At 37.2% G+C, this 27,891-nt stretch overlaps 1 long non-coding RNA gene across 1 annotated transcript; it reads right to left on the minus strand.

Moving 5' to 3' along the window:
• Window positions 1–9,267: 9,267 nt before the first annotated feature.
• Window positions 9,268–26,386, minus strand: LOC122140169. Its single transcript, XR_006156862.1, has 3 exons — window positions 26,253–26,386; window positions 23,056–23,134; window positions 9,268–9,653 (listed from the first exon to the last, which is right to left on the minus strand). It is a non-coding gene; the product is annotated as an uncharacterized LOC122140169 (long non-coding RNA).
• Window positions 26,387–27,891: the final 1,505 nt, after the last annotated feature.

The following is a 27,891-nucleotide window of genomic DNA, read 5'->3' on the forward strand; positions in this document are numbered from 1 at the left end:
TATTTCTTTAGTTATATAATTATGGGCTGGAATCAGTGCAAGTCACAGAATGGCAGTTTGGAAGATATGAGCCCAAAGGTGAGTGATAAAGCCATAGTGCTAGAAAAAGATCATATACTGTGGGCTAGTGTTTTTGGCACGCTGCTGCTTCATTGCCAAATCAAGAAGGTGTTATCTGCTGTCTGGCCTCAGGAAGAGTGGTTCCTAATCGACAGATGGCGCTGTATGCTTATGCAGCATTAAAGCCTGAAAGTTTGTACGGTGGGACACTCCAAATGTTTCTTAACACAACATTTTACACACGGATACAGAAATAGATTGGCAGACAAAATTAAGACAACCAAAATCAAGTAGGCTAATGTAATGGATCTGGCCTATTTACCAAATGTGAGTATTAGTATGGGAAGTTGTAATCAGTAAGGAGATTTTGAGTATTTTAAAAAAGAATATAATTGTGTTAGAATTTTTCGTGATTGAAAACAATGCTGTGAAGGAAATATACGTCGTAGGCTACAGTGCGTTTGCTATATGGACCGATTTTAATGGCATGATTTTCCACAACAAATTACAGACTTTTTTTTTTGTCAACAAGATTCTAATAGGCCTATCACCTAATGATAACCTAACATCACCTAATGAATGACAGCACAGCTAAAAATATAAGCTTCCACATTTTGTAAAAACTGCCTGGTTTTCAATCGCGAATAATTAAATATGGCATCAAAATAAATATTAATAAATATCTTTTTCAATTTTTAAAAGTACCTGTATCACTTAAATCTCTTACGAAGTTTACAAAGAAACTATTATTTTATTAGGCTAATTCATTCATTCACTCGTTGAATTTTTTTTTTATATTGTCTGTTTTAAAAAGAGATTTTTACTTATTAGGCTTACGTATAATGTAAACATCTTATATTGCGCGACTTTTGTCATCGTAATCTAGGCTATAGGCTACGTTAAACACTTTTCTAATCTCTATAATTTTCTCATTCCTATTTTTACACATTAATATAACCTGTATTGGCTACATATAGGATATCCAGTTCGTCTCCAAACGTATTTTGTCAGGAAAACGCAAAATGCGCTTTTCTTCCATTTCCCTAACTTTTACCCGGTTAAATAGAAAATGTTCCATTCTAAAACAGCAGTCTGTCTTTATGAATCATTTACACAACGCCATCAGCCTATTCCTGGACAAGAGATGACGAGCTCAGACTGAAAGAAAGGGAAGAATCTTACAGATGGGCTGTCTATCGAGTTACGCATGATTTGAGTCTGTTTTTTCTCTCTCTCATCCAAACTCCTCCCCACAATAGATGGAGAATAGAGCCAATAGTGCAGGTGTTACACGACCAAAAGGAAAATGTACTGTATATGAGTCGTATCTAATTTAAAAACAAGAAATTCGATTGAAAACATGGATTACAAACGTTTAATAAAATGTTATGAACAAAAGCAAGGCTATTGTGAAGTAAATGATTGAAGACCACATTAAAAATAAAAACCTAGGCTATAGTGTAAAATAAAAAAAGGTTGAGAAATTATATGGGTGAGATTCCTCGTAGAATTACTATTTAATAAAATATAATAAATTAATCTAATCAAACAGTCAATACTGATAGCTAAATTTTTTTTAAAGATATTATTCATTTAAAATAGGCCTTACTTTAAATCTACATTAAACGAAAAATTCTTTAAATGTTTCAGTAGGAACAGAATGTCCACATTCGGAAGAGATTTTATTAGTCTTCTAAAATAAACAACTAGTGAAGAACTTTTAATTCATCAACGATAAAAACAGTTAAGAAACAAATACATTAACAGCGTTAAAATATGTAATATCCGCGTTTCCTGCAAGAAGGGGCAATAATCAAGTAATATAAAAGCGATAAATGTATTAAATTATGCCTTAGATTTCTTATTAACACATTTGTCTTTTTTGCCTCTCATGATGTATCTGCTGGAGTCGAACATGTTTTCTAGGGAATGTGTACTCGGAAAATAGTTAGTATGCAAATGAAGAATCACAGCTTTGACAGTGAGTAACCATATGTTCTGCAATTGCATTTTTTTTTAAAGGAGAGACAGAGATATATCCTGAAAGGATTGTTGCCGTAGTAACTCAGTTTTTCTTCATCCTGGCTGCGTTGGCACAGACAATTTCACCAAAAGGAAAACAAATATAATAGTTTCGCACGTCGGAATTATTTGGTTCTGTCAGACAAAACACGCAAATATTTTACCCGATTCCGTGTTGAGCAGCAAACATGAAACCAGACGGTGCAAAAAATTACCGAATAAATGACTTTTCAGTTCACGAGTCAGACAGTTCGGCTGCTTCATCTCTTTGTGTGATATTAATTTCAAACGATAAAGCATTTCAGAAGTCTAAATATAAAAAGCAGCCATTCTGTTATAATTTATTGTTGAAAGAGTATTTTATAGACTTTTGTTTTAAATTGACTCATTTAATCAGCAATGTTATCTATGACTGTATTATGCATAATATATTTTACCTTGAATCAGAAATGTCTCGCTATACTGGACTGACTTAAGCGACCCATCAAATTAAATTTTGATTATGTGAAAACAGGTCAGTGTTGCGCGTGGCAGGTATCTGTGCAAAACATGCACGTGCAGTTGTGAGCTATGTGAGCGCGACAGCTTCATCAACCCCCAGTTATCCTCTGCTCCTGCAACGGAGGAAATTAAAACAAAGATTAAACCATGTTAGAAAAATATGTTTTGCTTTTATATTCAATTTGATAGCAATTTCTGCCAGCTAAAAAAAACATAATGCTGACCTGAGATGTATGCAAGACTTAGGTCAATGGATCAAAGGATAGCTTTAAACTCAATCAAAACGTTGCGATTTTTAATGCTAAAATACAATTTACATAATCAAAAATAAGGATAAAATATATATGATATAAAATAAAATGCAGAGGAAAGTTATGACCATACTCAAAACAATACAATAATTGACTAATGTTATGCTTGCTTTTATCCTCAGTTATATAAAAGGAATGTTTCTGAGAATGTACATATATATATATATATATATATATATATATATATATATATATATATGATAGTTACGTGATAGTTATGTGATAGTTAAGTGGGTTCAATACATTTAAATGTATTTTTTGTCTCATTATAACAATGATTACAGCGTTAAGGTAGAACGCTAGGGGACGCCAAAATAGAAACTGATACAGATCAGATATTTACAAACGAGTGTGTAAACAAATAAATATATTTTTAAAAAGTAAAGAAAACCGGTTCAATAGGAATTAAATAATTATTAATTTATTATACATATTAATAATTAAAGCATAATAATTATACGTGTAATCAATCAGTCATCTATTTTTGCAAACTGCAAAAATGTTTTTATTATTAGGCTATACAATTATTTTTTTGTGTCCATCAGTGTAACTTGTCACAATCATTTAAGGTTTCATATTTATGTGTCATGTTTTCAGTTTCAATGTCATTTTCTTCATTAGAAATTAAATCCAAAGTGGTTTAAAAAAGTGCCATAAACTCATCATTACAGGTTGTCACTTTGACACCACTTTAATTTTTCTTTAAATGTAAGGTAGCAATTAAACTTACGATTTGAAACTACAGTTCTAGTGGGTTGAATTTTTTTATAGCGTATGGCCATATTGCATAAACTATTTTGTGCCTAATTATCAAACTGAGCAATTTGTGAACAGGGTATTTGCGTATTTAGATGAATCTTGAGAAACAAGTTTTGCAAAACTTTCATCAGAGAACTAGCTTTCATGGCCTGCTTGTTACTTTACAGTAAGTGTACACCCGAAAACTTTCATTTTCACTTAAAATATATCCTCCTGTTCTGAATTTCTCCATTGGGAAGTTGTTCAGCTGATAAATTAGACTAGCTAAATATTATGATAACCTTTTCCATCCTAATTTGTAGTGCAGCCTGCACACATGCTAGGATCAACATCAATTACAGTGCAACATTTCAAGTGCATGGCTCAGAGAAATGTCAGGGAGTCACTGAAGGGGAACGTGGGGTGTTCGGGGTGGGACTCTAGGGGGCTGATATTCATTTCCACAAACCCCAACTTTTAATTCCTTACATTTACAGTGACCAAAATACTGTACGATCAACGTCTGGTTCACCTATTCAAATCTCGAACGTGGCAAAGATTTCATTTAAATCCTGCTTATGCTTTTATGTTTATGTTTATCAGTATCAGATAAGAGGCTCATGCAAATTTCTGCACAGATCGGTCATCCGGCTGTGTAAACTGTTTTCTCTAGCGATGCAAGGAAACAAAAATAGCCCTGTTATTCCACCACACCCAACATGTTGCTAAATGAGGTTATTCTGGGTTGAGAGAGCCCACTGCCTGGACCACTGAGAAGTCCCTCTGTGGTGGGAATTCAATAGTTGGCACCGGCACACATACTCCAGCCTTGCACGCAATGGGCTCATAGCGGAAGTGGAGCGGTGGTTGGGTCCATTTCCGCCCACTGAAACCCATCCCCCAAACAAATTACCACCCCTTCGTACTAACGGAGGCGAATGCTGTTGGATAGGGCACGCTCTGCTGGGATTGGGCAGAATGGATGCACAGGGATTCTCTGCGTGTTTGCGTGCTATGTGGTGGAGATTAGTGGGATTACAGACTTGGCAGAGGGTGGTGGTGGGAGATTAAAAAGCCTTCCTCTGCACAGCAGGGCAATTTTAGTGCGGCTTCAGCAGGCGAGGCTGGACAGTCTTAACAGCAACATGAAATAAATGTGGTGTGCAGATGATTGCTCTGCTCCTGTAGAACTAACTGTATAGAAACCTCAAGCCAGGCTTACTTTTGGCATTAAACAACAAACAGATTAGAAGTTATATCAGCCTACGTGTCAATGTTGGTCATGCACTGATGATTACAATGTGTGTTCTTTTTCCTCACATGTAGCCATAAGTTAATTCACTCTAAACCTGACCCTAGCAATGCAATCCTGCAGCTGAGCACTTTTAAAGAGAACTTTAAATGCATTCCTTTACTTAAACATTTGCACCTGACCCCTTTCCTTATTAGCGACAAGCTTCTTAGACTAGCTGAAAGCATGTAATTATGTAATGCTGTCAGGTCTTAACGTTAGGTGGAAGTATGGCACCAGCAGATGCACATGACTTTAAAATATTATCAATCATATGTGTCATGTATGTGAACATTTCATGTGCAAATTCTGAACAATAAACTACAGAACCTAACATAGTTTTAAATTTTAATAAATGTAGAGTAAAAGCTAATTTTAACTTTAAACTTTAAATAGCCTGTGCCACTTAATATGCTCAGTTTTTGAGATAATTAGATTTCATGTCACAGTGAAGCTAGGCTTTATAAAATAATAATAATACTATTTTAATAAAGCCATCAGATGAGTATTTGAGTATTTTAACTGCAAAATTCTTATCAATAAACTAGACAATCGTTTTAAAAATGCAAAGGGCTATAATTAAAGTTCGGAGATATTACACCCTCCAAAAATTTTTTGCATCAACAACAGACTTTTAATTGTTTATGATAGAATTGACTGGCATGAAACTTGTACGACTGTCACCAACTACTTTTAATTACACCAAAAATTATTCTTATTAAAGGTACAGTGAAAGTAAACTTTGTTTATAGCCTGTGCCACTTAATATGCTCAGTTTGTAAGCTAATTACATTTAATGTAGGTTGCAGTCAAGTTATGCTTTATAGAATAATAATGAAAAATCAACTAAATTGCTGAAACTTGTATTTTGACACTAATTATTACACTTCATAACACTCAGCAGTTGGGTCATTTTCATTTAAACAATGTAAACTAAATTTGCAAATAAAACAGAAGGCACAAGCTCTAAGGCAACAGGAAATCATTAATATAAAAATACTAAGTATTGACTTCATGGGAGAACTGAAGCTTCTCCAGCAAAGCTGGCAACTTTGTAAAAACTCTCTAGTGATGTAACTGGTTGCATAAATCAAACTTGTTCTTATTTTGCACACACTGACAAAAAAGCAAAAAGGCACAATGATTAAATACTGGGTGTATTAAGCAAACTAACCAATGCAACCTTTCATGTTTTTATGCATCTGAAATAAAAGCAGACGAGTTACGATCAGTGAATATTTTTCAGAAATGAAATTGTGATGATGTGACAGATGCTCCCGTTTTGAAAGAATTAATCTATTATTTTTGCAAGTATCATGTGACAGTATGCCATTTGCTGTTTTACTTGTTGCTAGCATATGTGCAGGAGTTTTTCCTTTTTCTTTTTTTTTGTGATGACTGACAGCTCGTCTTTTTTTCCTCTTTGTTCTGTCAGTTTTGCCAACGGTTTAAAAGTTCTAAAACCTCTATTTGATAATTCGAGTTGGTTTTTGGAGGCAGTATTTCGGTTTCCTTGCTATACTCTGTACAATTTTCTTTCAGTGCCCTATTGTTTTGTCATTCACTGTCCACAGTTAAAATAACACACCTGACAAAGCAATCCAACCGCTCAGACCAAATTAGACATCATTTCTCACAGAGACAAAAAAGCCTGACTTTCTAGGCTCCAAATGTCCTCTTCATTTGAAGTTTCAGATGATTTGGTCAGTGTGTTTTTAATTCTATGACCCATGACTAAAGTGTTTCCACACCTAAAAAGCACAAAAGTCTTTGCTTGAAGACTGCTCTCATATAAAAACTGTCTAACAAAGGAAAACATTGTATATATAAAACTTTATGTTTAAAGTAGTTTCTGCATTAACCTCCAAAGAAAGTTATTTTATTAATTACTTTCCACAACAATCAGAATGTTGTGGCAGCATTTAAGCAGTAAACAGCTATCAAATCTGCCTCCTAATACTTTAAGTGCAAATATATACAACACATAAGACTCGTTTCGCTCCTGCGACAAACAACATGACTGCACTCAGTTTCATGTAGCGTATCTTCTCAAAAGGACAAAGAACTTCGAGGTCATAATAAAGGGTATGTGCAGTGGTTGATTTGAAAAATTAGTAATTGTGCAAGCATCTCTGCAGCCGCTGCCTGTTTTAATGAGTAAATATTAACAGTAATGGCATGCAATTTCCCGTGGTGGTGCTCACCTTGCTCTTAGTTATTCACTCTAGTGACACTGGCTTTGTTTAGCTGAGGCTGTGCCTTACATCACCTTGGTAACCATAATCATAAAAGCCCCCCTAAGTGCGAAGGAGAAAATTAGAGTCCAAGCTTTAATAAGGGGTCTTATGATAAACCAATGTTCTAAGGGATAAAATGAGAGGACATTTTTTCCTCTCTCTCTCTCTCTGCAGATATGAACATCATTTCAATGGTATTGCGAGAAATTCAATAACTGTCCATTAGTGAGATCCAAGGATAGCTCAAATTTGATAGGAAAGGAAAATAATGAAGTCTGTTGATTGTTTTCTCTCCCTCACGCTCGCTCTCTCTGGTTTTAGCCTTTGCAATATGCAATATACCCTGTTCCTCTTGTAAACAGTTTTATGCCGAATTTTAATTCAAAAGAAGATGATTTCCTTTATCAATACACCTGCAGAGAAGAAGAGAGTAATTTGGCAGAACCGGGGGGAAATGCTGGTGAGGCATATCGGTGATCACCGTCATACTCGATAAGGTGAGGAAATTAGAGTTTTTTTTTTTTTCATTGGTCCTCTTACTATGCTGACGTTCTCTAGTGGAGATCTATATGCCAACGCACCAACTAAATTTCAGTGGAAAATGGCATTGGCTCTATTATGTATTTAAAGGTGTTTTAAGGATTTTTTCCCCCCACGAGCCACCTCTGTAAAGCCGAATGAGTGTCTTGTTTTGATATTTTCCAAAGGTCAACAGCCTTCAGATACAGAGCCGTGCAACGACAGCAAAGGTTAATTGAAATGAAGAAATTATTTTTGGTTACTAAATACCATTGCTGTCAGCGCCCATACATTCTTACTTTAATTGTCTTTCCAACTAGTCTCCAGCTGATGAGACCCTCATTTGGTGTTGCAGGTGTATGTCCATGTGTGCAGAGCTCCTCTGAAAACCATCACTGTCACCCATGTGATGTATTCACAAACTTTATCCTCTCTGTGGCATTAAGAACGAGCCACACAGTGTGAGGCCAACTGCTCGCCAAGAAAGGAGAGAGAGGAGCGAAAGGAAGGAGAGGAGAGCAAAGTTTACCTTCCACTTCAGTAGCTCTGTAAAGAGCTGAAGATGAAAGGTGCTATTTGGTTTGTGGGACAAACTGAACTCTGATTCTACAATGAATAGAGCTCTTCATGGCCCAGCATACAGCTCTACACTTGTCTTAATGGGACAATTGTATTTCTCCTATCACATAAAATGTGCAGGTTTTGGATACAACTCACACAGAATAAATAGATTTAACCACAAACCATGTAATGTAAAGTTTGGATAATGGTAAGCCTAGGAATTCTGATCTGTCTATAAGTAGGTAAAGATATGCTAAATGTAGCGACACTAAAATTAACTATATTTGGGTGTTTTTTATGCTTACATCAGTAACAGACTTCTTTAACCAGTGAGCAGCAATGTAGCACGACCAAACAGTACTAAAGTGCTGTTTAACTAAAGTTAATGTTTTAACTTTAAACCACTGCTTCAAGCTAAAATATGAGTCCTCGACATATATCTTATGATTTTTCTTATTATGAATCATCTTAATAATATTCACAGATCAAGCACTGTTCACAAGTGAAAACAGTGCAAGCATGGCCTAAACAAATATGTCTATGGATTTTGATGTTAAGAGGACATCAGAGTATGGCTTTTTTTAGTATTATTATTGATTATGGACTCGTATTTTGGCCAGATGGTGATGGTTTAAGGTTAAAACATCTTAATGATGGATTTGTTTCTTACAAATATGCAGGTTTTCACACCACAAGATGTTAATTGATGGACTGAATTATTTATGGATTATTGTGTTTTTATCAGCTGTTTGGACTCTTATTCTGACAGCACCCATTCACTGCATAGGATATAGTATTGAGAAAGATGCTAAATTTCTCCAGATCAGTTAAGAAACAAAACACAAACTCAACTACATCTTGGATGCCCTGAGCAAATCAGCAAATCTTCATTGTTGAGTCAACAATTCCTTTAATGTAAGTAATAATCAAACCCACTCTCCTAAATGGTTTTCTGGGTTTTCAGTTCGTTCTGACAGTTCAAGTAATGAACATTTGTGAAAATGACTCATTTATTTTTTACCCCTGTACTATGTACTATATTTCATAACTTGGTTATATAAATTAGAATGTTTTTCATTTTTGCTGCATTTAGTGTAAATCTATGTTTACTGCCTATCGGTCTATGCAAGTATATAGAGAGTTTTGCTTTCTATTTACATAACATAAAAAAAATTTCACCATACGTCACTAATACTTTGCCTTCTAGACATCAGTCTTAGCATAAAGACTCTAATTAGAAAGTCACACGAAGTGAGCCACTGTGCATGATTCCAGCTTTAAGCACTGTCACATGTTTACTCAGTGTGACTGGTGGGGGGGTTACCTGTATTTCAGCATATCAAACACCTTTTCAAACTGCTGCTTTGACAAGTTCTTTGGCTGTCATCCTGGCTGAAGTGACCGTGGCAGTAGCTATGTATACAAACAGGATTCTTTGGTTAGTAAATATTTGTCTCACTGCACATTTAAATTTGAGACTCAGATTCTAGAAGACTCTAAAAAAGTTTTTTTTTTTGTAGGTAAGAATACCAGTCACCAAAAAAAAACTAACATGTCATGCATTTACTGCCCTTACCTGGGTCTGTAACACCCTTAAACCTGAAGCAGATCCTACCTGACAATTCATAAAATATCTGGCATCAAAAAACATGTGACATGTCATGCATTTACTGCCTGTTTACAAATATACCAATGGCTGAGGTTGCCTTGCTCAGTGTTGTTTACATCAGAGATCCAACAGTATTTATCTCTGCTCACTGAAAGTAATCTGAACAGACAGCTTGCATGAAAGAAAGCATAAACAAACCTACAGTAGTCTCATGCTTTTACAATAAGTCCTGAGGACAAGAGCTGTCAGAAATGTCCTCACATTCTTTGAGACCTATGTGCCAAAATCACTAGGTATTTGTATGTTTTAGGGACCAAAACGGTTTACATACATACTTGTGTTTAAAACAGATTTTTTTTTTGTAGTCATTATTTCAATCTTCAGTGTCACATGATCCTTCAGAAATCATTTTACTATGCTAATTTGGTGATTAAGAAACATTTCTTATTATCCATGTCGAAAACAGCAGTGCTGCTTAATATTTCAGTAGTCTTTGATGAATAGTAAGTTAAAAACAACAACAAATAATATTTAATTGAAATCTTTTGTAACATTATGAATATGTTTGATGTGATTTTTAATCAGTGCAAAATATTAATTTATTTCCAAAAAAATAAATAAATAAATAAAATAAAACATTTAAATGACCGTAAAAAAATTCTACTCTGTGAACCCTTGTCGCGCTTTAGTTGCTTTTCCTCAAATTTAACAGCACAAAAGAAACAAACAGCATGAAATTTCAGGACTCTCATAAACTATGTAGACATGTGAAATGATTGCGACTGGTTAACTGCCATTTTCAATATTTCACTGTCTCTTTGTCTTTGGGGTTTTAGCCAATCAGGAACAATCATAGCTCATCAATGTAGTGCTTCAGAGAGACTGACCAGTGATTACACTCTTACAAGACAAGTGTGTGTGCATGTGTGTAAGATGTGATGCTTGTGTGTCTGTGAGAGGTTTGGGCCAACATGGGGGCTCAACTAACTTTTTAAAATTCTTGTCAACCACTTCTTTTTTTTTTCTTAATTCGGAAATGTCTATATCATTCCATATAAACATGTCCAGAATATAAATAAAACATTTTATGCTATTTTCTCTTCTTTTCACTGTATTGATATTTTGAGCATGATCCACATCTGGTGCATTCTTCATAATTAAACTTGTTGCATATTACTTTTTTTTTTTCAGTTCCTCATTTTATCCAGTCTCTTTTTTTCTGTAGGAAGCAATTACATATCCATTCTTGTGAATGGTTTGTATTTGTAAGCTAGCCACAATTAAATTATAAAATAAGTATAAAATCAATCTTCCCCTCTTAGCACCTTAGCTAAAATAAACAGTCCTGGGAGAACAGCTGAAACATATCCGCAGTCACTGAAGCACAGAATTAGGTGTGCACAAGCAACAGTAACAAGCCAGAAAGGTTTCTTTTGAAGGTGAAGCCTACTTATTCCTTCTCAGCTCCATTATCACATATGAATATTGTCCCTACTAATAAGGGCAGTGAAAAACATAACTGAGCCAAACTGAAAAGCCTCCTCCTAACATACATGTGTCATTTTAATCTTTAGTAATTTAAACCATTCCTGATAGATAGATAGATAGATAGATAGATAGATAGATAGATTTTCCAGATGCCCGGCTCAGACACCTTTACTGGTTATCAATGTATTAGTATTGCTTATTAGTAAACATCAGAAACATGAACAACACTGAGGTGTCAAAGCGGCACTCGTCGTTTCTCTTTTAACCGTTTGACCAACTGCTACATGGCCTTTTGCAGTTATTTGTGTTTCACACCTTTCTGCAACTGCATTTTGGAACAAACAGGTATTTACGGTTCATATTAACCTGACGTGCACTACAGTGTTTGTACCCTGGGAAAGGCCCATCTCCCCGAGGGCTTGCTGGGCCAATCTGGTGCTGTTGTTCCTAACCCTGGGAATCCTTGTCCACATTGTGCACACAGTGAGAAAGGTAATCCGGACGGATGGTCTCCATGAATCACCGCCACATTAAGAGTTTCAGCCCTCTCATTATCCTGCACCACATTTCCCCCAGGGGGCCGGTACTGTGCCTGAGCCTCACCACATACAGCCGCTCATTACCAATCTGCCAACCGAGGCCCGGCTCGGCCAGAGTCCCTGGTCTTGCACAGGTAAGGGGCCTGGTTCCTTTCTCCACCTCCATACAACATCCACAGACACAAGGGTGAACAGAAACAGCATGCCTTTCAAAGGCGCTGCAGGTGTCACCATCCCAGAATCCACCAGCAGAACCCCTCCCCTCACATTTGCTGTCAGGAAACACAGAGGCTGATGGGAGAGCCTGGAATAATGGTGCGGTAAGTGTTTGACTCTCTCGTATGTATTCCCTCATGAGAATTTATATTCCCACAATTTTGAGATACTGATATTGGTGGGAGCGTTTGGGTTAAACGGCACTCTACCAATTAGTCTTTTTTTCCCAAGGATGTTTCCCAAGGCAAGGATGACTGTCATAGCATAACCAAATGTAATGTCTTTTATAAAATCCTCTTAATGCAAAAAAGAAGCATATTTGTTTTTTAATTTGTGCCTAACGTTCCAAAGTGTTTTTTTTTTAGTTTGTATTCAAACGTAGTGACAAAGTTTGAAACTAGCCTCAACTGTAACTAAGGAGCACACACGAAACATTTTATTTATTTATTTATTTATTTAAAGAATTAGCAAATGGTTCACTATGTAATTTTGCTAAAATTAGTGGCAGATGGCAGGAGGGCTGCAGGACCTGCTTGCTTTTGCTTTTTATTAGCTTTACTTGGAATGTACTGTACACTTCCTCTTATTACTGGCTAAAGGCTAAAATACAGATGTTTCTTATCAAACTATACTGAGATTTCTGCCTTTTATATATATATAAAGTAGACATATATTCACACGAAGAGGAAGCTGGCAATAACGATTATGTGTGATTATGTTATAAACACTTCTATAGTTATAGAATGTGTCCATTATAAACAATGCAAACAGAATATCAAGAATCAGATTAGGTGATCAGTCCACACCCCAAATCCCAAATAAACAGTGGATGTTGTACAATTTAAAAACATTTAAAGCAAAGATATAAACATATACTTATATAGGCTTTATATTCTGTGTTTTCCACAGATTCAGCAGAGATGCATTTGAGATGCTTGGGAGTCATGTTTGTTTCCAAACACATGGCATTGTTCAGGTGACACTCGATATCGGCGTGCCAGCTGAGTAAATGCGTGGGTTTTGCAGCTGCCGCTAATCCAATGTCTTCTGTTCCAAAGCCGAGTTTACCTGCACGGTCACCACTCATTGTCTTCAGCAGCCTCTACTCATACTTTATCACTTCACCTGACACGAAGGCATGCTTGACTTTCCCAGGCTCTCACTGATCCAATCCAACACTCCCTTGATTGCAGTTTATAAAGTTCATTTAAGCTCCCTCACTTATGTCTGCTCTGCACTGGACAGAAGACAACATTTAAGATAAATAAAATATATAGGACTAAGGCTGCATGATTAGGCCTTAAAAAGGTAAAAAAAAAAAAAAAAGGCCTGAAAACCATTTTTTTTTTTTCGATTAAAATAAATAAATAAATACCTTTGGTAGTGTATCAAAGTTTCTACAAAAAATATGAAGCAGCATTTTTTTAAACACTGATAACAATAAATATTTCTTGAGCACCAAATCAGCATATTAGCATAATTTCTGTAGGATCATGTGACACTGAAAACTGGAGTAATGGCTGCTGAAAATTCTGCTTTGCCATCACAGGAATAAAGCACTTTTTAAAAATATTGTAAAACAGAAGACATTGTAAATTTGATTAATAATTGACAATAGTTCTGTTTTTACTTATCTTAATATCTTAAGTATTCCAAACTGGACAATAGTGTATATACATTACACACTATATATTAATACAGAACAAAGCAAAAAAACATGGGATTTGTATCTCTAATGCCATTCTAAATCCTTTTAAATTTGTGGCAAGCACTACATGCATGGACTGAGGATTTTGCCCACATCAGCCAAACCTCTCGAAGAGAAGGATAACTCAGGGTTGGCTCATGACAATCTCTCATCAGGTTATTATCCCATTAATTTCCGCGAATAAGCCATCTGATGAAGTCGTCATGCTACTGTTAAACACTCACTTCTCAGGGTCTAGTGGTCTCAGGGGATCTGACCTCCACAGAGTGGACTGTTGATGTGTTTGAGCCAGCTGCTTACATGTTACACGAATTTCACGCTTTCTTAAGCTTATATAACAAGTCATTTTGATGTTGTAGAGTTAATGAACAGCTTTAAATCCAATGAATTTTCATAGAGAATGTGAAACCACATTCTTACAAATTTACCTTTAATGTGCACAATTAAGCAGGATGCATGACATTTCTCTTTCTAAATTTACCCTAATATAAAATTTGTTATACATTGTTATATTTCATGCTCTCTTTAAAATCTGTTAAATATGCTAATATTAACATAAAATACTGCTGAAGGCATGCTTTTTCCCCATCCATTTATTATGAGAGCAATGCACAGAGTGGCAAGAGTTAATTCTGTCAAATAGCATCACGTTAGCAGCGATAAACATGGATCGGGGCAAAACAAGTATCTTAATGCCATGACTGACAGATGGCTGTCAAATCAGATGAGAGTGATAAGTGCCTTGCTGTTTTGAAAAAAAACAACTTCCTCTTCATGACCCTCTGACCCTTGACCTCTAACCTGACTCTTGTTCTGTTTTCTTAGCTCACAGAGGGGATTCTCCACAGGTGCAGGACCAAGAGGTCAGAGAGTGTGTAGCAAGTGACCACCAATTGATGCCCCTCCCAAACAAGCAGAGAGCAACGGGGATCTGACCCATGGGCTTTGTCCCTGCTCTGTGTCATTGTGAGAAAGAAAGATGATGATATTGAATGACTACGAGGAGGAAACAGCATATTTCCAGCCCAAGCAATCAAGCATCACACTAAAGCCAAAGGTGAAAGCATAAGAACCTATTTAAAGAAATAAACTAACAGAATTCTACTGTGATTCAGTGTCAGAGATAATTACTGCCCATAATGTGCAGAATGATTTAATTTCAAATGTTAGGTTCTCAGTTAATGTGCTTTTAATTTTACTGCACTCATTACTCTCTTCCATTATCTGTGCAGCCTATATACAGTACTAATTCATACATTCTCTTATGCTCACTCACTTGCACATTCGATCAACATGCATGTTCACACAGTCAAGTCGAGGCATTTAGACACGTTGTGTTCAGATTCCTCTTGTCAAACCTGCCAATGCGTCCCTATATTAAATGGGTCTATTTTATACTGCAGCATGTATTTGAAAAGATAAAAACGTAAGCGTTTCCCTCTGCATTTCAAGCAAAAATAGGCTGTTAATTCCTCCCCGTGACTCGACAGGTACACAAACATAAAAACAAACAGGTAGCTTGGCAACTTGGAGGTCGATAGCCTAGAAATAGTGCAGCTCTTTGTTCTGACAAGTCAGCAATTAATTCTCACGGTTAGGTGATTTCTTCACGACTTTGGATTGGTAACACATGCGTAATGCCAAATGACTGGATGATTGGATTTATTTAAAGTGGTTGTCGGTCGAGATCGGCCAGATCGGTAGGTGGGTTTTGGGGAAACTTGGTTTTGTACATTATTTGTCAGTGCTCAATCAAGGCGTCGCTTAACTGCTCAAGTGGTGATTTCAAAGGCTCCGTCCCCCTTCGGTGAGACAAATGAACGAGTGCATGTTAAAACAGGCATGTTCGAGCCATTTAAGAAGTGTGAGCCACACTTCAACCATATCAAAGCAAATAACAACAATTATTTCTCTCTTTCAAACCCTGGCGATTATTTGTACTTATAGAGGTGTAATGAATAATAGCAGTTTACTAGAGGAGGGGAGGGATCTTTCTCCCACCGGAGAGACGAAGAATGAATTAATAGGCATCACACCACTCAGCACAGTGCGTGGTAGAGGAACAGCATGATTACAGTATGCTATCAAGAAAATTAGTTGTTTCATTTGAGTATATCCCCAGCATGCCGAAGCAACATAACAACTTGCTTTTGTTTACAGAATGCTTCATTATGTAAAGACAAGCTCAAGATTCCAAACACCTGCTACCACCAAATCACATATTCAATTATTGTGCTTGCTTAAGATCATCCAAATATTTTGTCCACTTACCAAGAGCAAAAACAGTACTAAAGTGATTATGGCTGTGGAGTCAAATTTCTGCTCTGAAGCAGCAGGGCTAGGGAATAGCGTGGCAGCAAACCTTTGTGAAATTGACTCGCGTGTATCTCTAGAGGTCGTCTAGTGGGGTCGGAGGTCGCAACCTGTGGTCATTATTCACCCATAAAGTACTTTGATGAGTAATGCGACACTCTGTCGACAAGGTTTTCAGATAATTGTCCCAACAAAATACAGTGATTGAGTTACTCCCGGAAGGCACAACATTATGATAAAGACATGTTTTTATGATCTGAATTTTAATTTTGTGTGTGTCCATTTCACTGCAGTGCAGCAATGCATTTATAGGCAACTGAGGGAGCTGATGTACAAGTATTCATCAACAGTGATAAAAAAAAGAAACAGCTTTGACTTTTTGTTTGTATAGAGGTACTTCAAGAATGTGCTGTGAGATTTACTTGTAAGACTAATTATAAAAATAAATGAGGAGGTTTTCAGATAATTGTCTCAACTAAATATTGTGATTAACATGAAATTATGGATTTTAAATGCTTAATTTTGTGTGTATATTGATTTGACAGCAGCATGCAATGTTTTTATGGGCTATTGAAGAGTTCATATGCACGAATAGTCATCAAGAGTGATAAAAAGAAACAGCATGACATTTCTTGATAGTGACAATTACATTTTTGAACAATTTAGATATTTATGAGCACATGCACAAATAAAATGTGATAAAAAAAAAAGATTTGACTTGTTATTATAGAGGGAATTCCAATTACAAAAATGGAGCGTAGACATGCCAGTAGAATCGGTCATTTGAATAGTTGAGATAAGCAACCTTTATCTTTTGGAACAAGCTCCTTCCTAACTTTCATTCGGAGCTCCATTTAGCATATTGTGTTATGGCACGGTATTAATTTTGCTGACTTCATATAGAGTCTGTACTCGGGGGGTCTCGTGGAGGCCAGGTCTTTCACTGCGCTATTGTGTGGAGATGGAGGGCACCATCGAGAGATCTGCCAAGGTTGCCTTGTGTGCTTTTTTGACTGACAGGAGGCCTGCGGAAACGGGGTGAGATTGGGGGAAAGGCATTGGAATGGGAACTACACTCAAGATTTGAATTGCCTTCTCCACTCCAATCAGCTTGGTGCAAGTTAAATGAAGTGCATTTGCCGCTCCCCCTCCATCCCTCTCACTCCCCATCTGCAGAAAGAGCCCATGCAGGAGGCTGACAGCGCTACAATCAGTTTGCCATTCACCACTGCCCCTATTTTAACTTGTATGTGTGGAAATGGCATTGATTGTTAACTCCGACCTTAGCAATTAGAGCCAAGAGAAATATTTGAAGAGTTTCGAACAGAGCCTCATGAGTGTTTTAAAGACAGATCAGTTAAGCATTAAGGGAAGGGAAACACCGTGTTTGTTTTCGCCCATCTACCGACATTGTTTCCGTCGAGTTTGGTGGCGAAAACTGGGGGCCTCTCTGAGGCGACAAAACGCACGTCTCGCTCGCGTCAGCGGGGGGATTGCACGGGAGCCCGAGCGACGGAGTCTGCTATTAAAAGATGTACAAGGAAAACGTACTATTTAAACAAATACTTCCCCTCGATTGCACACACAAACACATGCAAATGTATTGACGCTCACAATGGATAACTCGGGCTCAGTGTAGGAACAGGAGGTGCTGACTGAAGTATTTGTTTAAATGAATCGGCGCTATGAAAAAACAGATGCAGCAATTAGGAGCCCCATTGCTGCACACCGGAGACATGACAAGAGTGCATGACAGTGGCTTTCACCCTCACTCCCCCTTGTCTTCAACATGAGTCCTCTAACAATCCCTGTCAGGAACACTCTTTGAGAAGTGCTTGCACCAGACAATGGCTCTTCACCCTTATTTTGTGCTCTAAGTAGTGCTGCAGAATGCTGGAAGGAGCTGAAAACAGGCAGTAATGTGAGAAAGACGGGCAGCCATTGTGGGAAGTGTGAAAACCAGAAGGACCCTTTTCAGAGGCTCGCCTGAAAGTGCTATGAAGACCTTTAGTCCTTTGCTCTCCCTGAATCCCCAATTAGACAAACATTAACATCAATTAAGCCTTTATAGGACACAGGTTCCATATAATTACCTTAATGGGTTGACGCTTTCTTTAGCAGCAATTTCTTAAACAAACTTGAGCCTTTGTGTGACGGGCTAAGAAAATTTTCAGCAGGGAGTATTTGCTTTTGTCAGGCTTTCTAAGGAGACAGACGAATTGTTCTATTTAACAACAAACACCTTCACAGAGGAGCCTCAAGCAGGCCCAGTTCCCACCACATCGGACTCGACTGTTCCAAGCTGATTATCCAGCGGAGACAAAAAAATCTGACCAGCCGGGAGAGCGGGGACACATGTGGTGAGGGGCAGCACACAAAAGGGCCCAGTGAGCCCAGCCCAGCTATGTGAGCAGAGCACCAGAGAAAGAGCCCCTCCACTTGAATTAGCTCTCTATTTAATGTCCCAAAGAGCCAGATCCGTTCCCTGTCTGAGAAACAAAGGGGGACGAATTAGAAAAACAGGATCTCTCTTCATAAAACAAGGCAAATTCGCACTGGCGAATCGCAAAGGAGGTGCAGTTAATTAAACGCAGACCCCGTTTTGTTCTTCCCCTTCCTGTCCTGCTGCCCATTATCTTCTGTAATCTGTAACAAGGCAGGTTGCGGTGGAGAAAAAAAAGTGTCATGGCATCAATCATAACCTTTTATTCATGCTTCAATAGAACTTACATGCCACAAACAAGTTTATTGAATTATAAATATGGTCGAAAAGAGAATACACTCCAATATACTTAGTACAACCACAAGCAGCCAAAGAAAAACCCGCTCTGACAAGGGTGATTGAATTGAGAATTTTGGAACAAACTGCTCATGAATCAGTAGCACAAACAACACTTTAATCACGGATATTTTTATTCTACTGGCACTGTGCGTCCCTAAAGTGTGATGATTTTATATTCAACCACATAATAGCTTGTGCCGCAGTTCTTTACATTCACTTTTGAATGTGGTTTGATATACTGACTGATTTGATATACCCACTTTCTGTGACCATTATCAGTGAAAAGAAATATTATACTTTTATTTCGCACACACAAACAGGTGTGGGTACATGGTCAAGCACTGATGAGAGTGGGATATATTAGGAGGCAATTGGCCTCTAGAGGGCAATGGTTCCATAGCCCACTCAGTCAGCCAACACCAGGCATCACATGTGTCTGCCCCTAAAGTGACAAGGGCTAAATATGTAAATAATGGTATTTGGCATCTATAATTGGACATACTCTTCAAAATCCTCTCTAAATATGGTAAGCTGTGTAAACCACCACACAGATATTAGCATATATACATTAAATCTACATTAGCATATAGATATTTGAAGCTAGCAAATCATGTCACCTTCATTGAAAATAAACTGTGAGTCTTTATAACAATTGTGACGTGTGTGAAACCTCGCTAATGGGAAGTGATTCATTATATCACCTCCAGTCTTCAAAAAATCACAGTCCAGAGGGTGGTATTGTTATTTGTCTCACACCTTAACAGCTGATGGAGTTGCAGAATGAAACACAAAACTGCTAGCATGGTGAAAAATTCAAAGCTAGCTTCTTCAGATGTGAAATTTGATTAATGCCATTTAATAACCCTTTTTAATGAAGTATGTTTATTTTATTTTCATGACTTTTTTTTGACATTCATGATGAATAAATGTTTCCAACTGAGTCTCTGTAAACTATTATAAAAAAAAATAACATGACAAAATGAAGCCAAATATTCACACTTGGAATATTTTTGCCATCAGTTTTGTTGAAACCACACATATCAGGCTTTGTCTGTGATACTAGGCTTTGTCTGTTTGTTCTGAGATCTAACACGAGTTGGGACACAATCTGAGGAACATTCAACAGACAATTATGTCTCAATGCAAAGCCGTTGCTGTGACTGTGAGAATTTCTTAATTCAAAACAATGCTTTCCAGCCAAAATCGTGATGCTGGCAGCCAATAAAAAATGAAAATATTTTGAAATGTAAAATAAGACAGAGCTACTGATGTTAAAAACAATAATTACACAAAATTGTCTTATTAGAAAAAAGAACTTTGATATATCACATATTAATTTGCCACTGTTGGCATATCAGGCAATGGTAATTTTAAAATCTTATTATGTAGTTTTAAGTTCTCTATGGATACATTTGAATCTGCAAATTAATGAAGCTTTAAAGAAGTAAAATATATGCTATTTTGTACTCTCAATTTGAAATATTTCTAGATTCTGCTGCTGCTCTGTAGATTTGTGCAAATACTAGACAAATTTGAGTCAGGTTTTAAAAACATTTTTATGTCTTAGTTTTGCTCTTGTGTCTTGGTTAGTACTTTTACCTAAGGCTTTCTATGTGTAAAGTCAAATCATTGATGATGGACACACTTTGTATACAGTCTTTTTATTTAAAGCAACAAATGTCACAATAATTGAAACTCGGTTTGCCTTCGTGACTGTATGAATCCTTCAACCCACAGGAGTTAATTTCCCTTGGACTAATCTGTTATCGTTGGCTCTTGATTTTTTTTTCGTCCTTTTTTTTGTTGAGAAATATCATTCACATTCTGTCAAAATCACATAGCAATTAATGTATATTTAGATTACATTAACAACTAGAACATGGTAAAGCTCATGGTACTGGGCTACTGTAGGTGAATTGACAGTTCAATTGGAAATCCCAGCATGATCAGTCAAATGACTGACAAAAAAGAAAAAAAGAATATTACGACTCTTTGTTGAAGCTCTATGTTTTCTAATAACCTCCAATCAATTGGAAATTGATTGCTTAATAACCATTTATTCAATCGCATAGTAAATAACATTTTTAGAACTGTAAAATAAGGTCCTAATAATTACCCACTGCCATATTCTCTCAACTAATCTGTGCGAATTTATGCCTTAATTCAATATGCCCTTTTGTTCTAACCAGTAAAATGAGGACTAAAATGGATGTGGTTATTAGCTTTGGCTCCTGCTGTAAGCATTTATTACTGAAATTATTTTATCTAGCGAATAATCAGCCAGTGAAATAGCTTTATCTAATGGATTTTTCTGGTTATACAAGTTCTTCAGCTTTTGCGTGTGGCACCCTCAACCTCTCCCCCACAGAAAAGATTCCTGCTTAAGCCCTGAGACTTGCTTTAAATCACAGCTTGTCCAATCAAACCTGCTCTGTGCAGCCTGCAGTATTACATTTCCAACACTGTTAGTCTAACGAATGAATACACATGCACTTAGATTACAAACACACTTTCATTCATGTTAAAATCTCCCGGACAAAATTCATTTGCAGCCCATCTCCTTCCCGGTCGGATACACGGAGTGATAATAGCCGCCACCTTTAAAAGTCATGCTCCAAGGCTTAATCTTTACAAGCAGTAAGTGGCTACATGTCCTACAAATGCGCCGAGGTGATTTTTATCTAGGAGAAGAATGCCACTTGTGAACAGGTGGTAAAGTAGTTACAGAGACTGGAATTACATGGTGAAACAATCCTCAGCTCTGTGTCTGTGCTTCTCCACTCACCGTGACACAGTGGCAAAGCCTGTCACTGGAGCCATTTAATCAATGAGTTTTAAATACATCCAAATGTTTAATTATTAAGGACTACATACTACATCATAGCAATAGTGCACAATTTATAACATATCCTATTACTATGAGCTTGTTGTCTTTTTTCTTATATTTAAGGGGATAGTTTACCCAAAAAAAAAGAAAATTCTGCAGTTTTTTCTTTCGTCTGTGGAACACGAAAGAAGGTGTCAATGTTGTCGACAGAATATTTTGTTTTTGGGTAAACTATCAGTTAAATATTTCTAAAGCTGTATCATTTTTTATAAAAAACAACTTAAATGTCGCATGCAAATCACAAGATATTATTCGGCGTCTATGTAGTGATATACATCGGTGCAGATGATTTATTTTCCTTCCACTTGGGAAAGTGTACAGATGCCGCTATCTAAAAGAAATGTTTCAGTGTTCTTCCCTTCAAGTGGATGATTGATGTTGCCTCATTTCTGTTGGTGACCGAGTTAATACGCAACATAAATAAAGCTTGAAAACAGCTCCAGTCCGCATTTGCTCAACTAAATAAACACATCAGCACAATCTGTCAAGTCTTCAAATAGTCATCGTGGTCGACTTGCCAAAAAGGGCTGGAAGCGCGGGGCCTTTTTTTTGCCGAGTATCGGGCGTGCTTCTTTAGGAAGTGTTCAAACATGGCACCTCTCTATCTCCATTCACACCCTCTCCTCCTCATCACCTGAACTGTCTGATGCCTGTCAATCTGGAGCCGTGGGAGGATATGAAAGACGGCTTTGAGTTGTGGTGGCGTTGATGGGGAAGGGATGGAGAATAGCACACCAGTGGTGCCAGCAAGAGAAATGGTGCGGATTCTTCATTCCTCCCCATCAGCACCCAGGGCACTGTGAGGCTCTTTTAAAAGAGCAGATTGACTCCCTCTGCCCCCCTCTTGAATGAAACCCCAACCCTGAGCAGATGTCAGAGATGGGAGCCAGAGATGGGCCGCTGAGCCGGCCACGAGGTGTGAGGCTTTGTGACAGGTCCGCTGCTAAAGGACCAGACACAGCGGGGTTTTTAGCACATCCATTGGATATCTGAAGTCCCTCAGAAATGGATGGAAGGGCCATCGGTGGGGGTGGGGGGGTGGGAGAGGGGGGTGTTTCATTGTGAGAACCCCACTGGCTTCATTTAGCCAATGTTTACAGATGTATCCTGGGCCGCAGGAGAGCAGTTCAGCATCCTGTCAAAACTACGATCGGTTTTCAGAATTGGCACTGCTGCGACGGAGGAACAGAGAGTCGCGCGGAGGTTTCCAAACGGATGAAGGCTAACCCAAAAGACTGATGCTTAATGCCTATAATCCTGCGAATAAACAAACCTCAGCGAGCGTCCCCTTCTGCGCAGCAGCCTTGCGCTTCTTCGAGTCCTCCAGCCTTGCCAAAACGTCTCACGTATCCCTAAGAAAATAAAGAATTCGTTAAATTAGTCGCTGTGTTGACCACAACTGAAGCCCTTAATGTGAGCATGTGTGTCTCCCCAGAGCTGGTGGGCGACATACGAGCAGAAAACATTTCAACATGGCACTCCATTTTACCAACTGATGGCAGGAACAGAATGTCTGTTATCATTTATGAATTCACGGTTGATTCTGTGAATGTAAGGGCTGAGAGTAAACGTTATGCTGCACAGTAGCTGTGTGTACTAACTGAGTGAGATACTGATGATCATTTGCTTTGATATCAGAGTTTACTAATCTCTCGAGGTGATGGGATTCTGAATTATTTCACTCCATCTGGAGTTCAACAACAGCAGATTTCGCATGCTAGTATTACTATCTTTAAGGAGCAGTATGGATCATTGTGAATGTGTGTATGTGTGTTTGTGTGTCTCGTTGTGTGTGTGTGTGTGTTCCTTGTGGAATAACGTACCCCCTGAGGTGCTCTATCTCAGACAATACCTATCCATATCCCTTTCTGGCGCATGTAGAGGCCCAGATGGTTTAGTATTCACTTCTCTGCCAAGCAGATGGACCTGCAATGTACTTCAATGGTCTCAATTATATATGCACACAACTACCAAGAAGGAAACCAAAAGCAGAGAAGTTTAGGACCATGATTCCTCATATTGGCCACCCACCAAGCTTGGAGACCTCGGAGATGTCAATGTGTTCGAATGTTATGTGTAATTAATAGAAAAATGCACATCCCACAGGTGCTGCTTTTTTTCATTGAAACAACACAATAAAACATTTGCTATGGTACTTGCCAACAGATACATTTTGTTAATTTCAAGAATGAGTATTTTTAGGGATGCACGATAAATATCGGCACAATATTAATGTGCATCTCGCCAGTAAAGCCGATTCTGTAATCAGCGGTAAATCTCTACACGTGCGTGCTTTCACGTGGAGCAGCATTTACTACACAGAGCCGTTGTTCACTGACAAGCTGTGCAAAACATGTGCAAAATATGATCGTGGTTTTGCGCAGCTTTTCACGAAAAGAAAAATGAAAGACATGTAAAAAATAAAGAAAATCAACAACCAAAGTGTTACTGAGGAAAAAAAGAAGGTGAAATTCCCAGCCTAATAAAACTCAAAAGCAGTTAACTCACCAACACAAAAATGCTCTGTGTGGTACTTCACAGCCGTTACACTGCAGCATGCATTTTGGACTCGCTTTTGCCTTGTGGACATAATAGAGAGTATCTATGTTGCTGTTATGTTTGGTTCTCAGTATCTTCAAGTGCAAACACTAGGCAAACTGATGTAAACACTTTCTGTTTTAATAGAGACTGGTCAGGCCCAGTCTAATTGGTCTCTGTTGATGGACAAACCCCAAACGGAGAAACCTGAGAGACATGGAGAGGATTTTCTTCACTCTTGATTCAGGCACTACGACTGCCTAATTCTTGAGGCTATTTTTCACCATCAGAATGATGAATAATACTAATAATATTTCAAACTGATTTAATAGATTAGGCAATTTAATAGAAAAGCCTTGTCATTTTGACCAGTTTTATTTCAATAAGGACATGATGAGACCACAGTGAGTGTTTTTAATACTTAGGCCTAAATTGTATTTACATTTTTTATTTTATATTTTGTATTTAATTTAATTTTAATTTGTATATTGTGTGCAGTTCCTTAACATTTCAATAAGCTTAGTAATGAAACCATGTCATGTTAAAATCACAGGCAAAATTCTCCAACATCTACAGCAAGACAAATAAGTGTTATCATTGTTACACTTGTGTAGACATGTCAATGCTTGTTTTCTTCATGCATTGAAATTTAACTGTAAAAACCTGTCAAATGGAACTTCAGTATTTTTGGTTAAACAAATTCTAAGATGGGCGTCACTTAGACAACACATAGTTTTCTGCTGAAGCCAGCTGCATTCTACATTGTGTTACCAATAAATACAGTCTATAGAGTTGTCTCAGCTGTCAGCTACTTATAGCTACAGTGTATAAAAGTATATCATTCTTTTACATGCTGGAGTTCAGCAAATTCCAAAAGCAGCTTTGGTTCTGGCTGCAGTTGCAAACAGTTGACGGGTCAGTGGACTCTCTGCACTAACCTCTTGAAGGCAGGCATCAGACACTGTGTAATTAGATGACTGTAATTACCACTATGCCATTTCAAATGTCCAGCGTTCCTGCATTATAATCAAAAAGCTACAAACAACCAAATAAACCTGGAGAGGTCAGTGCACATTTAATAAAAAGGGAATAACTTCTTCAAATGACAAATAAAATGCTGTCTAGACTTTGACTAGTTGCTCAGCATGATGACATGGGAACAAAAACATATTAGTTTTATGGTTTTATTGGTTTTAAGTTCCAGATAATCAACTTGATGATAAAAATCTACATAACTATAAATCTACAATCAATCTCTATTGTCAAATTCTGTATTCTTAAATGAGCCTAGCTGTCAATGGCACCTATCACTAAGCCTAAGTATTAAATAATTAAATAAACAGGCCTATTTATAAAATTATTATGCCTAAAAAAAAAAAAATCTTATTAATTTGCTTGTTTGTTTACACTCCAAGATAATGAAACGAATGGGTAAATATTTTTTTTGTTTGTTTGTTTGTTTGTTTGTTTTGTTATCGTTAATTCCTTAAGTTACCTGTAAGGCGTCACTATTGCAGTTCGAGGTCTAAAAAATATTAAATTATTAAATATTGTAATCGAATTAATTACATTATATGCCAATTAACCGTGTTTATCTCAGTTAAGTAAATATATCAATACAAATACGCATTGACATAAGATGATAAAATACATGTGAAAATTATCTCGTGTGCGCGCTATTTTTTAATCGTTATTATATTATACTTATTTTTAATATTTATTATAAATATTAGACAATTATTAAAGATGGTAATCGAAATAATAACATGATATGCTGATAATTTAACCGTATTTATCGCTATAAAACACATATTTTATTTATTTATTTATTTATTTATTTTAGAAAAACACACACAAAGGAATATGATGAAATCAAGGAGGAAATAATCTCGCGTGTGTTCGTCATTTTCTTCTAATTTTTAGTTCGTTTACCTGTTTGGTGTCGCTGTTGCAGTTCGGCGTCTCCTGACATTAGAGCCGCGTTTGGAAATCTCGTGTTAACTGTCAAGTCTAAAGCAAAGTTTGTTAAAATGCGTATCCAGACTACTATGCTGGGTACAGTTTCGCTTTTCAGCGGAATATCTTGTACTGTGTGAACAGCAAAATCAATTTGTACTTTCAGCTTCATTCGCTCTGAAGGTAGGAAAATTTACTTCCTCATTAGGGAATTTAGATACGGGTCATTGAATTAAATATTTCGTTTTTTAAAACAACGTGTTTTTTTTTTTTAAATATATAATGAATTGATTTATTTTTACATTTTTAACACATCATTTCTAATATTAAAATGAAAAAAAAAAAAAAAAAAAAACCCAGCCCTGCTTTCCATGACGTAATATAGGCTACAGTAGGCTACTGTATGTTTTCTTCTTCAGTAAGAAACAAACTTCAAAAAGAAAATAATGCCCAACTACTACTACCAACAACTTCAAAGTTAGTGCCAACTATGCTTTCCTCTGTATATCCTCCCACAATATCTAAATATATCTGCATAATTAGGAACCATTGTGTAACATAAATAAATACTTTTAACTGTGAGCGTAAGCTTTGAATCCCAAAGCAAGCTGAGCCTCAGACATTCGTATGTCTGCATAGCTTGCCTTTACGTCTGCACCCTTTTCACAAGTGCTTTCTGAATGAGCTCCTGTGTCTGATTCCAGCTATGACTTCCTCGTCAAGCGTCTGCTTCAGCACACACATCAGCACCCTGCTGTACCATTGTGGCCTGTATTCTCATTTCCACACTGGGCATTCCATCTACATTTGGCCCATTACAATGGTGGCCCAGCATGTTTTCTCCCCAATTCAGCTTAGTCTCTTCAGACTCTTCCATTTCTGTCCCTACATATTTTCTTTGGAATGGCATATCATGTCTAGTTACTTAGAAGTATTTTAAGGAATCATATACCCAGGGATCCGATGTAGGTTTATGAAGAATGCTTCTCAAGATGTTTTAGGTCATTCAGCCAGGATATATGTCATTTGCATTATGACCTAAAGCACTTTGAAAAGTTAGGCTATTTAGTACACATAAGTTTCATAGTCGTCTGAACAGACCATTACATAGACATCTTGTCATTTATCATTTACAAAATATAGATGTAAATACCATAGCTTATCATCAGAACTTGGTTCTGGAGATGGGTTTGAATGTGGCTTCAGGTATTCATGGTCTTAGATAGAGTTGCTGCCATGCATGCAGTTCAGTGGCAGCCATGGAGTGGGACTCTGTGAGACTTAGCAGCAGGAACAACACACCAGGCCCTCAGATAATGGACTCATTGAATGTCTACCATCTGGTGTTTGTTTAATACACAGAGAAGGTCAAACGGCCAGCGATCCTTTTCTACTCTCCTGCATTCACTTCTTAGATTGGGGAAATCATTGATTTTACCCCTCTACCGCATGATCTTTGTGTGTAGGAGCTCAGTATGACAATGACAACAACCTTATTGCTTAAAACAGCACTCTGTAGGACTGAAACAACCTGAATTCAGCTCGGGAAGTGAATGCTCAGTGGTGTGTCTTTGCTTTGATTGAGGCCTCCAGACACAAATTCACCTCATGTCTT

The sequence above is a fragment of the Cyprinus carpio genome, chromosome B17 (genome assembly GCF_018340385.1).
Source record: "Cyprinus carpio isolate SPL01 chromosome B17, ASM1834038v1, whole genome shotgun sequence".
NCBI classification, from domain to species: Eukaryota; Metazoa; Chordata; class Actinopteri; order Cypriniformes; family Cyprinidae; genus Cyprinus; species Cyprinus carpio.